The following is a 12,314-nucleotide window of genomic DNA, read 5'->3' on the forward strand; positions in this document are numbered from 1 at the left end:
TAAAATATACAATAAATAGTAATGAAATGTATAAAATTTTAAACAAGTATTGCAAAATGTGAGCAAAAAAAATTAAGGTAGAGTTCATGGGTTCATTGTATATTCAGAAATATAATAGTGGAGGAAAAGATGCTTTTCCTAAAACACTGAGTGTGTGTCTAAAGACTCCTGCTCCTCTTCTGTGTTGGTAATAGTGAGAAGGGGGCATGTCCTGGGTGGTGGCTCCCCTTAATGATGGATGCTACCTTCTTGAGAGATCACCTTTTGAAGGTGCCCATGATGGCGGAGAGGTTGGTGGCCATGATGGAACTGGTTGAGTTTACAACCCTCTGCAGCTTTTTGTGATTCTGTGCAGTGGCCCCTCCATACCAAATGGTGATGCAACAAGTTAGGATGCTCTATTGAAACTTGCTAGTCTTTGATGACATGTTCTCCTCAAACTCCTAATGAAATAGGACCACTGGCTCGTCTTCTTTGTAATTGCATCAATATGTTGCTCCCAGGATAGATCTTCCGAGATGTTGATACCCAAGAACTTGAAATTAATGGAAATGTTGGGGGTGTTGGGAGGGGAGGAATAAATGGGTTAAAAGAGGATCCAGTGCTTTCCCAGTGTACATGATGAATAAACTTTTCTCGGGCTTCCAGCCGGGTACTGGTATCAATTTAACTGACATTTCGATGACAAACGTTGCCATCTTCATCAGGGATGATGCCTGGCCATGCCTAGTCCATTGGTATTCAAGACATTAAAAGAAAAGATAACGGGCTGCCTGAGCATTAGAGTGAGACCTTCATCTTTGTTTGGGTTACCAAGAGCAATTGGCGGTAGCAAAAGTTTGCATTTGCAATGGCTATAGGATTGACTTCAACGGCATAAAACTACTTTGCCACACCAATTGAAGGAAGCCATTGAAATAAACTAGAGGAAAAGAATTTGAACAAAGACGAAGGTCTTGCTCCAAGTAAAAACTGGAATTCTATTGTAAACAAGGTGGGAAAGCGGAAAAACCTGATTGGATGAGGATTAACCAAGCAGGAGGGATGGGTGATGGGGGTATAAGTACCACTAGACTAGACATGCCCAGGTGTCATCCCTGATGACGATGGCAGAGTTTGTTAGCGAAACGTTGGTTAAAATCAATGCCTGCACCCAGCTGGAAGTCCGAGAAGAATTTATTCGTAAAATGGGTTAGATTGTTTTTGACGGTTACCATGGATGGGCAGAAGGACATGTTTCTGCTCTTTATGACCCATGTGCAATATCTTATCAATTAAGTTCAATGCATAGGTAAAGTCATGTTAGCATTGTCATCCATTGTACTAAATTGAAACAATATAACTGGCCATTCAACGGATATTGAAGTGAAATACTTCTACGTTTAGTTCACTGAGTGCTAAAATTCTCCAGTCCTCAGCCAGCCCATTATCGTTTCTTTTAATGTCTTGTTTTGAATTGAACTTGACTTAGTGTTACTTTACGTGACCTTATGCCATTGTCAACGGAGAGATTCATCTGACAGGTAATTAAAACCAGCATGCCCACTAGCACTAAGCAACATGCAGATTCAGCACCCAGTTTTAGGGCTTGAGTTCCCGGAGACTTCTTACTCTTACTGAATGGGCGGACTTTAATCTACAAGCTCCAGTGAGTCACAGTTCCAGCTCTCGAGGTGCGATGTGAATGTCACAAGACTGCAGCTCTGTCTTGCTGGGACTATGACTGGCTGAGCACTTGACTACATGCATAGCACTGAAGCTCTGCTGGGCCTATCCTGACATTTCGAGTTATTGAGTCAAACAGCACAGAAACTGGCCCTTTAGCCCAACATATCCATGCTGCCAGTGTTGACCAGCGAGCCAGTCCCATCTGCCCGTATTTGGCCCATAGCCCTCTAAACCTTTCCTATCCAATGTAGTCATTGGGATGGCTTTAAGTGTTGCTAATGTGCTCACCTCAACTAGTATTTCTGTCAGCTGATTCCAAATACACACCACCCTTTGCATGAAGAAGCTGCTCCTGATGTCTGTTTTACATCTTCCATCTCTGAGCATAAACCTATGCCCTCTTGTTTTGAGCACCCCCTCCCTGGGAAAAAATTATGTGCTTTCGCCCAATGTCCCTCATAATCTTGTATACCACTACTGGTTCACCCCTCAATCTCTTATGTTCCAGGGAATTAACACCAAAGTTTACACAACCTCTCCTTGTAACTTTGGTTTCCAAGTCCAGCCAACATCATGGTAAATCTTTTTTTTTTTGCACTCTTTTTAGTTTAATAACATCCTTCCTATAACAGGGTGACCAACCTGTACACAGTGTGCCAAGTGCAGGCTCCCTGACATCTTATAGGACTGCAACTTAACTTCCCAACTCCTATACTCAGTGACTTGACTGATGAGGGGCAGCATGCTAAATGCCCTCCTCATCACCCTCTCTAAACACTCTAAATTTCCTGTTAACTACCCTCTCTTCTTGTGACACTAACTGCTAACTGTGCCCCTACATGTCTTGGATTCTCTGTTCCATTAAACTTACATCGGTTTCAAATAATCTTTTCGTTACATCCTTCGAAACCTTTTTCTCCACGTTTCCCCTCAAATGCCTCCAAGTTATTAAACTCAGCGTCAGGTATTTTGTCCATATTCCAACCATTTCCTTAGTGAAGACCTTCTTCAAAAATTGCTTATTGCATTATTTATGTGCATTCAACCAAATGGAAGCACTTTCCCTATGCCCTTACCATCTGATATTTTCAATATTGCACTCAATTGTGGGTGAGTGGGAGGATCCCAGGGGTACAAGGGGAATGTGGGAGACTACAAAGGGATGAGATTATTGCTTCAGGGTGTTCCTTGCCAAAAACCAGGGCAAAAGCTGGTGTGTTTTTTTTTGGTTTTGACAGCACTATCTCAAGCTCCCTCACTTTGTAAGAGATGAGGCACTGTGGCCCAAACTCACTTGAAGTACAGAGTCTGTAATCGCCAGTACTAGTTCACAACTAATCTGGGTGAAAGTATTTCACTGTATTTACTGTGGAAGTGAAATAAAATTGATCCAATCACTACAGAATCAAGCAAATGCAAATAGCCCATGACACTGGGAAGACAGTTTAAAATAGGGTCTTAAATTCAAAGTCAAGTCAAAATCAGAATAAATTTATTATCAATGTTACCATATAAACCAACTTTAAAACAAGTCACTTCGGGTAGATGGGGCTCTTCGGCCGTGGTTGGCAGCTCATCCAGGAGAAGAAAAACTGATCTCAAACCTAAAACCCCACTGCCTTGTGGCTATACCCCTCATGGGGAAGGTTTGGGAGTAAACCCCAAGGAAAAATCTGGAGCTGGAGTCTCTAAGGCAATCAAATGTTGAGTGCAATGCTGACTAGCTACTCCTTGATGCTACTGATGCCAAACTGTATTGGACTCTGTCGTTCCTTTGGATTCATCAGTTGCGTGGAGCTGCGTGTTGCATTGGGCATCAGCCTGCTCTCCATATTGTACTGCTCTGTATATTGTACTTTGCTTATTGCCACATCTGCCCTGGGAACAAATTCTCCCAATTTATGCAGCAATGTGAAATCTTTTTAATCTTTCCATTACGTAGAACTTTACAGCACAGCCCACGATGCTGTGCCAATGTTTTAATCAACTCTAAGATGAAGCCTCCTCCATTTTTCTATTGTCAGTGTTTCTTAACAAGTTTCTTAAATGTCCATAATGCATCTGCCTCTACTATCACCCCGGGCAGAGTACTCTACATACTCTTCATAAAGGGTCTCTTTGTATAAAAAAACTTACCTCTGACATCCCCTATACTTCCTCCAGTCACCTTAAAATTTTGTCCACTCGTGCTAGCCATTCCTGCGCTGGGAAAAGTCTCAGACTATTCACTCAATCTATGCCTCTAATCTTCTTGTACATCTCTATCAAGTAACCTCTCATCTTTCTTCACTCCAAAGAGAAAAGTTCCAGCTCGCTCACCCTAGATATGCTGTCTAATCCAGGCAGCATCCTGGTAAATCTCCTCTGCACCCGCTCTAAAGCTTCCACATCTTTCCTACAACGAGGTGACCCATCTCATTAACCTGTTAAGTGTTAATACAGCAACAACAAAGACAGATCTTTATATAGCACCTTTGATATAGTGAAGGCATCCAGGTTCCATGGAAACATCCCTGCCCGTGTCACTATATTGAAGGTATTACACATTTTCACTTTCACTTAGATGCCCTCTCCTCTCCTATCAGATTCCTTCTTCTCCAGCCTTTTGTCTTTCCTTCCCACCTGGCTTCACTTATCAGTCAGCTTCTGGTTATCCTCCCTCCCCTCCCCCCACCCTTTTTATTCTGATGTCCCCACCCCCCACTCCCTTTTCCAGTCTTAAAAAAGGGTCTTGGCCGGCCTGAAACATCAACTGTTTATTCATTTCCATAGATGCTGCCTAACCTGCTGGGTTTCTCCAGCATTTTGTGTGTGTTGCATTTCTGTTTCTCCTATGGTGTAAGGCAGACAACCAGTGTAAGAACCTGGAAGTATTGAAGGGCCAAGGGAGTTGGAGGTGAGGTGAAGCCAGTTGTCACTGGTTAATATGTGGATGTCAACTGTGTTTTGGTGTGGCACTGTCAAGGGGCAGTGTATGCACAGGAATCCTTAGCATTGAAGATGGCGTAAGAAGAAATCATCATGGGTGGCTGCTCTGGCCACACCAGGGCAGGTGTGAATGGAAGTATCTGAGTACAGCGTCAGCCATGTGAATAATGGTGGAGAGCACTAGTGTAGGTTTAGTCAACCCCATCGAAGCCTGTAGACAATGGCTTTTGTTTCCGTCCAACTACTGCAGCAACAAGTAGCATCGACGCTGGCTTTACAGGGAGTGGGTTACTTGTCATTTTAACAACAGAGTTTTGAGTAGAATCGGCAGCCATATACTAGTTGTGCATTTTTTACCTGTCTCTCTCTTTGTTTCTGCTGTTACTTCACCAACACAAAGGAGGCTGCAGCATCACCCCATTCACAGTCTGGACATCTGTTTAGAACAGGTGCTCCTTGTCAGTTTCACTTCATGCTGTATCTGAGTCTTAGGTGTAAATAGGACCATAAGACATACAAGCAGAATTAGGCCATTCGGCCTACCAAGTCTGCTCCACCATTCTACCATGGTTCCTGCCTTTTCCCCATAACATTTGACATCCTTACGAGTTAAGATCCTATCAACATTCATTTTGAATATACCCAATGCTTGGCCTCCAGGCCATTTGTAGTAACGAATTACACAGATTCACCACCCTCTGGCTAAAGAAATTTCTCCAGTCTCTAATCTAAAGGAGCATCCTTGTATTCTGAGGCTATGCCCCCTGGCCTTAGACTCCTATCCATGTCCACTCTATATAGGCCTTTCAATATTCAATAGGTTTCATTGGGATCCACCCACATTCTTCTAAATTCCAGCAAGTACAGCCCCACAGCTATCAAATGCTCCTCGGATGTTAACCCTTTCATTCCCAGGGCCATTCTCGTGAACCTCCTCTAGACTTTCACTAATGTCAACACATCCTTTCACCCTTTCTTAGATAAAGGGTCCGTATGCGCTATACTATATATACACACGTGTATCTATGTGCACACACACACACACACACACACACACACACACACTCACTCTCTCTCTCTCTCTCTCTCTCTCCCTCTCTCTCTCTCTCTCTCTCTCTCTCTCTCTCTCACCATACACACCAACTGAATACGACAAACTAGAGGGCTTAGACTATAAAGTGCTATGGGTATCCCTAGGTAATTTCTGAGGTAGGGACATGTTTGGCACAGCTTTGTGGGCCGAAGGGCCTGTACTGTGCTGTAGGTTTTCTATGTTTCTAAACATAATAGCTGTCCCATACACAGTGCTAACTCAGTGTTAAAATGAGGATTATTGAGAACCACCCGAGAAAGCTGCTGGAGTAAAAAGCTCAGTTCTTTCTCCTTTCTCCCACTCTGAAGAAAGAGAGAATGGGAAAAAGCTTTTTATTGAACAATGTTTCCCAAGAGAAGTCAATTGTGCAGAGAAAGAATAAAGTTGGTTAGGATTTTTAACAATGGAATACTTTTCCAACTGTGCCTCAAATAAACAGGTAGAAACTACTTTTGTTTAATGTAAAAGGCTACTTGGCAACTTTTTTTCTATAATAAATGAACGCTGCCAAATAGTCTTATTTTCCTTTCGCTCTCACAGGCTTTGGTCACCCCACACTCAACACAATGGACAACTATTTTCTAAAAAAGATATTTCCGGGTTTGATCAAATGATAGCTTCTATTAAGAACTTGCATTTATTCAGCCAAGCAGCAGTAGCTGAGATGCATATGCTTGTCTAATTTTATTTAAAAGCATTTCACTTTTTTCCTCCTGTTAACATTGTTGCTTTTGCTCAGACAGTAATGGGTTTCCCTTATGCCTTGGATTGTTATGATCATGTAAATTTATTGGTGCTTAGAAGAACGGAGCTATTAAAACATTACAACAACCATTACAGCGTGTGTCTGATGTCGTTCTCCTAACGAACATATGCTTCCAACTGAATGCCTAAACTCTTATTTATGGATTTAATTTAATGTGCGGAAAGAATTCAAAATTAAATTCTGTACTCGCCTCCGGAGAGTGTCAGTGTATAATAACATGGTAATTTTTACACATCTTTATGAGAAATGGGAAAATTAATTCTTTTTGACAAGTTGTAATTATTCGACTTGGAACAGTTGCAGCTGAGCAGTTTGTGAGGCTGTTGTCTGGTACTGGTTTCTGTGAGATGGGTTGGGTGGGGGGGGGGAAGGAGATGTTTGTATATTGGTGGGTTTATAATGTGTGACACATTCCCCACTGCAAATTAACGATGAGCAATCTGAACGGGGCTGCAAACTCCTGTCACCACAGAGAAAGTTACACTTCACCTTCTCTGTTTTTAAATGCCCCTCTTCTACATTAAGGTTTTTTTTAAAAAGCAATTAAGTTGAAGCTAGAAGTCTACTTTAAGAAGATTGCTTGCCCAACCCTCCATATTGATTGGATGATTCAGCCTACAGGTTTATTTGTACAGATTTGGAGGTCAGATGTAAATACTTTGTCTTATCTCATTCCGTTGTTCTCTCCCTCTGTTGTATTGTTCCATGTTTTTTCCTGTGCTTTGATGTGCCACACACCAGGTGTTCATGTTCTGAATTACACATGAAAGGGCCCATATTCCATGCTAATTAAACCAGCAAAACTGCCTGTATACAGTTTCTTTAACCAGCTAACACCCCTGTCCAAGTCACCCCACCCACCATCCCACCCACGCTCATACCATACACTTTGGCTATTGCTGGCTGTCATCTAAGATAAATAAAGTTTAGCTATCTGTATAAAATGTAAAAAAGGCATCACATGTTGCAAATGTCAGACTTGGAGCCCGTAAATTTAAAAGGTTTCCCAGTTGTGTTGACAGTAAACTTCTTCTAAAGTGGGCAAGTGAATGAAATTAACTTCCTTCTTTAATTCTACTTTTACAACTTGAAAATTTCCCCCTTTTCCTCTCTTTTTCCAATTACCCTCAGTTCTGAATTGTAACAGGGGTGCTTTGCTTATATTTGTCTTTTATAATTAAACCTGGAGCCTTAATGATTTGAAAATCCCCATTCAATGTCTTCTTCGTGGGCGGCCCCCTTTTCGATTCTCCTCACCAGCTCCTCCCCACCCCTCCACCCACCCACCCTCTACCCCCAGTTCAGCTGGATAAAAGAATAGTTTGTCATGTGCAAATACGGTGCACATAAATCAGTCTTAAGTCTCTGGCTATTGTCTGACAAGCTTGATCATGAAAGAAAAAGAGAACCAGACATTTGATAGAGTTGTGTGGATAGCTTGAATGGACAAGGATGTTGTCCATTGTCTAGTATTGATCCTATTTGGTACTGTATAGACCTTTCCAATTACACTGTCTGTGCTTGCAATGAAAACAACGAGAAAAATCTCAGCCTTTCAGGTTAGACTCTTCTGGAGATTATGCACTCAAAGGCATTTATCTAGATTTCAAATATAAGCTTGCGTTCAATCAGAATGGTGAAGTCACGTTTCATCATTAATTCAGGTCCTTCAATCGTCATTAAAATTTTCATTTTGGAGCACTTTTAATAAAAATAATCCCAGTGTGCATTAAAGCGATATGGAGGGGTTGGAGAGGTTTGTGGAAGTAGGGGTGAGGTTATGGGTATGAATTCAAGATGGAAATATGAAGGAAAGATAATTGAAAGCTTTGTCAGAAGGATAGCTTCACAAATGGCTTTACAGTTCTATTGCACTGAGTCATAATTTAGAACATTCCAGAAAATGATTTTAAATCCCCTGAGAGTTTCAGGTTCTTGATAAAATTAATACTGAGGAAAAATAATTCGGGAGAATATGAACCTGTTATCAGTAAAAATGACCACATTGCTTGTGGACTGTCAAAAAATCTCAAATGTCACTTTGGTGAATGACACCTGTTGTGTGATGGATCTGAAGTTCCGGCCCTGAAGATAACTGTATTTGTAAGCCCTTCAGAACCACTGCCAGCTTACTGGGCAAGTGTTGATGAGCAATATATGCAAGTCTTGCAAGAGGCACAGACGTTCTGAGAGCAAGTAAACCTGGGTTGCTTGCTGCACCATTCAGGCATTACTCATCGGTTCCTGGAAACTTCAGGATAAACCTCGAGAGTTGGCACCAGTGTTCTGTATCCTAAGTAAGGACTGAAAGAAAGCTGGCATGGAAATTAATTACAAAGTCAGAACAGCTCTATTAGCATATTCTAACTTTTTTTGTGCAGTTTCCTTAATAAAACAATTGAAAATTAACGCATTTCCAGTGAGATTTCCTGCATAATATGGTCATAATTTATTGAAAAAGAAATTTTGTTTTCAATGTTCATGGATGTCTGCCTTAATGAGGTCAGTGCTGGCAGTTTCACAGATTCAACAACAAAATCTGAAATGTAAAGTTAATTCCCATAATGTATTAACCAGGTTAACATATCCAAAATCTGATTACTTAGTTAGCTCCAGTGCACATCTTTATTTCATTTGCCTGCCTGATGCTGTTGAGCACATTGAATGCAGATCAGGTGGCCCGAACTGTAAAAGCCTTAAAGTATAATGGGTGTATGTTTTTATCCTACTGCATTCAATTCTAGACTGGAGGATCTGATCTGAATTGAATATTGGATTCAAGAGTCGAGGCTAAAGCATCAGCAGAAAGTGAAAGGGAATAGTGAGGTAAATGATATATATTTTTCACAATGTTAAGTGTACTAAAGGTTGCAATGTAACACTAGTGCAGACAATATTCACGCAAGGGAGCTATAAACAGCAATGTGATAATGACCAGATAATGTGCTTCCAATTATAATGGTTGAGATATAAATGTTGGTGAGGACATCTTCTGCTTTTCTTTGAGCTTTCATCTTCCGCTGATAGGGCAGGTCAGACCTTGATTTAATGCTTCATACCATAGAAGGCACCTTCAATTGTACTTCCACAGCATTGCATAGGATTGCGAGGTAGAAACATTCGTTTGAGGCACTGAAGTGGTGTTTGAACCTACAGCCAATGGGCTAAAGCAGGAGTGTTACTTGTGAGAAAAGGTTGCTGCAGGGAGTGGAGAGCAAGGCCTGGACAATTGTTAGCTCTATCCTTAGGCAACAAAGTGAAGGCCCGTAAGATATAGATAGATAGATGGATAGATACGTTATTGATCCCAAAGGAAATTACAGTGTCACAGTAAGATTACAAGTGCACAGATATAAATATTAGAAGAGAACTAGAAAGAATAAAAATAAGCAAGGTTGCTGTAACACTCCCATAAATAATGTCATAAAGAGTTATCTTTCTTATTCAAAAGGGTTAAGTTTATGTTTCAGAAGAATATAGTTATCGACTTGTGCAAATGCCACCTCCCAATAAGATTGCTTTACTGCAGGTATATATTACAATTTACACATCCCTTCCTAGCAGACCATATCTAGAAGAGATTCTGCAGATGTTAGAAATTCAGAATAATACATAGAAAATGCTGGAGGAACTCAGCAGGTCAGGCAGCATCTATGGAGAGGAATGAACAGTTGATGTTGCAGGTCTGATGAAGGGTCTGAGCCCAAAACTTCAGTTGTTTATTCCCCTCCATAGATGCTGCCTGACCTGCTAAGTTCCTCCAGCATCTGGTATGTGCCAATAAGCAGACCACCATATCTCTGGGATTTGGACATCAAAAATGGTTTGAGCCTTAGTCTGGAAAGTGAGTCTCTTTTCTGCCTTTCCATGGAGAATTTGATGTTGCAGAAGCGCATGAGAGAAGATGCTGATCCGGCTACATGTGCCCTTTGAATTTTTAATGTAATTCAACCTCCGCTTGGAGGAAGGAGGCCACAGACTTAATAGGGAAGTACAAGGTCTCTAGGATCAGTGATGGAAATGATGATAATATTTTCACTTGTGAAAATAATTTCACTACAAAGTGAACTCCTGAAAGCCATACATAAGTCACACTCTGATCTTTCTCCTTGAAGCAAAAATGCCCAAGTTATTCATACCTAAAGGGGGTAAATCTCTAGCTAAGTAAAATTCCTAATCACAAAGGATACCAGATGGCACCTTAAACATGCCAGGGAGTTAAGGGAAGTTACATCACATTGGTAGCTGGTAGTGAACAAGTTAATAAGCCACAAACGACAGGTATTAAAATGATACTGGTGTTGGAATTGTGTCTGGTTTAAACACAAAACAGCAGACTTCTCCAAGCTAGACCGGTGGGTGAAATTATATGCATGCTTTGTGGTGCAGTTTTTTCAGGATTTGTCTTGTGTAATTATAGCAGCAGGTGTAGGGGTTTAGACACTGAATTAAAAATGCGGGGAAATGTTTTTCTGTATTTGACATTTTGTTTATGATGATTCTATTTTTTGCTGTTTAAGATGCAGCAGTAAGTTAGTACTGAACAATGTGTACTGTAAGGACTGTGTGACAGCAAAGCCTCATGTGTCTGGTTAATGTGGGAGCCCCGTGTCAGCACTGTCCCAATTGATATATGAACTCTAAATTGCAGCAAGTTTCAAAATGTAGATTCTTCATGATGAGACCTTTGATTGCCTTTGCTGATCCCACTCTGTGGGATCTCCGTTCACCTCCAACTACCACCCCCAACCCCCAATCTCCATCCTCCAGATCTCATCTCTCATCATCAATCCCGCATATCCCTGCCTATGTCATTAGGGGCAATGCGGTGGCACTGCTCATAGATCTGCTGCCTCACTGTACCAGAGTCCTGGGTTTGAACCTGACCTCCGGTTCTGGCTGTGTCTAGAGTTTGTCTGTCATCCCTGTTAATGTGTGGTGCTCTGGTTTCCCTCACATGGGGTAGGTAGTTTAATTGGTCTCCGTAAATCAGAATCAGGTTTAATATCACTGAACACACGTTGTGAAATGTTTGTGGCAGCAGTACAATGCAATACAATAAAAAGCTATAAATTACAATAAGATATAAATTACAATAAATATATATGTAACATTAAATAAGTATTGTAAAAAGGGAGCAAAAGTAGTGAAGTGGTGATCATGTGTTGGTTCATATTCTGTTGAGAAATCCAACGGCAAAGGGGAAGAAGTCGTTCCTGAACTGCAACTAGTCTATGAGTGAGTGGTAGAAACTGGGCTGGAGCCGATGGGAGTGTGGGGAGGATCAATGGGAATTAACGTAGGATTCCTGTAAACAGCTGCTTGACGGTTGTATAACCTAATGGGCCACTGGGCCTTTTGTATGGTCGGCATGGTTGCGTGGCGGTTACAGCACCAGAAGCCCGGGTTCAAGTACCCTGATGTTTGTGAGCAGTTGGTACATCCTCCCCATGATCGTGCGGGTTTCCTCTGGGTAATCCAGTTTCCTCCCACATTCCAAAATCAACAGTTGGTGCAGGCTCTTTGGGCCAGAAGGGCCTGTCACTGTGCTATACCTCTAAATAACAATTCAGATAAAATAAGATCTAAATAAAAAATTAAATAAAAATGTTTAAAAAGTTCCAAAACTGCTGGGGAACTTTCACTGTCTGCCTGAGCAGGTGATCTGAGCTTCGGTTTGATGCCTCCAGCGAAAGGCATTACCTCCAGTAGCAGCGCACTCCCTCAGTGCTGCCTCTGCAGGCACAGCTGAACATTATTGTGCTTAAACCTTAGAATGTGCATTGATATGACACACATTCACACTCAGAAGCAAGAGCACCAAAGAGGGCTTCCGAATGAGCCAACACTACTACTACT

At 41.4% G+C, this 12,314-nt stretch overlaps 1 protein-coding gene across 10 annotated transcripts in view; it reads left to right on the forward strand.

Moving 5' to 3' along the window:
- Window positions 1–12,314, forward strand: part of sox5 (SRY-box transcription factor 5) — a 396,739-nt gene that overhangs the window by 84,914 nt on the left and 299,511 nt on the right. For 2 of the 10 annotated variants that reach the window (XM_063072334.1, XM_063072338.1), the window contains one exon: window positions 9,200–9,281. The exons of the other annotated variants lie outside the window; for them this stretch is intronic. The gene's annotated coding sequence lies outside the window, so the exon portion shown is untranslated. The remainder of the gene's footprint in view (window positions 1–9,199; window positions 9,282–12,314) is intronic. 10 annotated transcript variants of the gene reach the window in all.

This window comes from Mobula hypostoma, chromosome 20 (assembly GCF_963921235.1).
Source record: "Mobula hypostoma chromosome 20, sMobHyp1.1, whole genome shotgun sequence".
In the NCBI taxonomy this organism is placed as follows: domain Eukaryota; kingdom Metazoa; phylum Chordata; class Chondrichthyes; order Myliobatiformes; family Myliobatidae; genus Mobula; species Mobula hypostoma.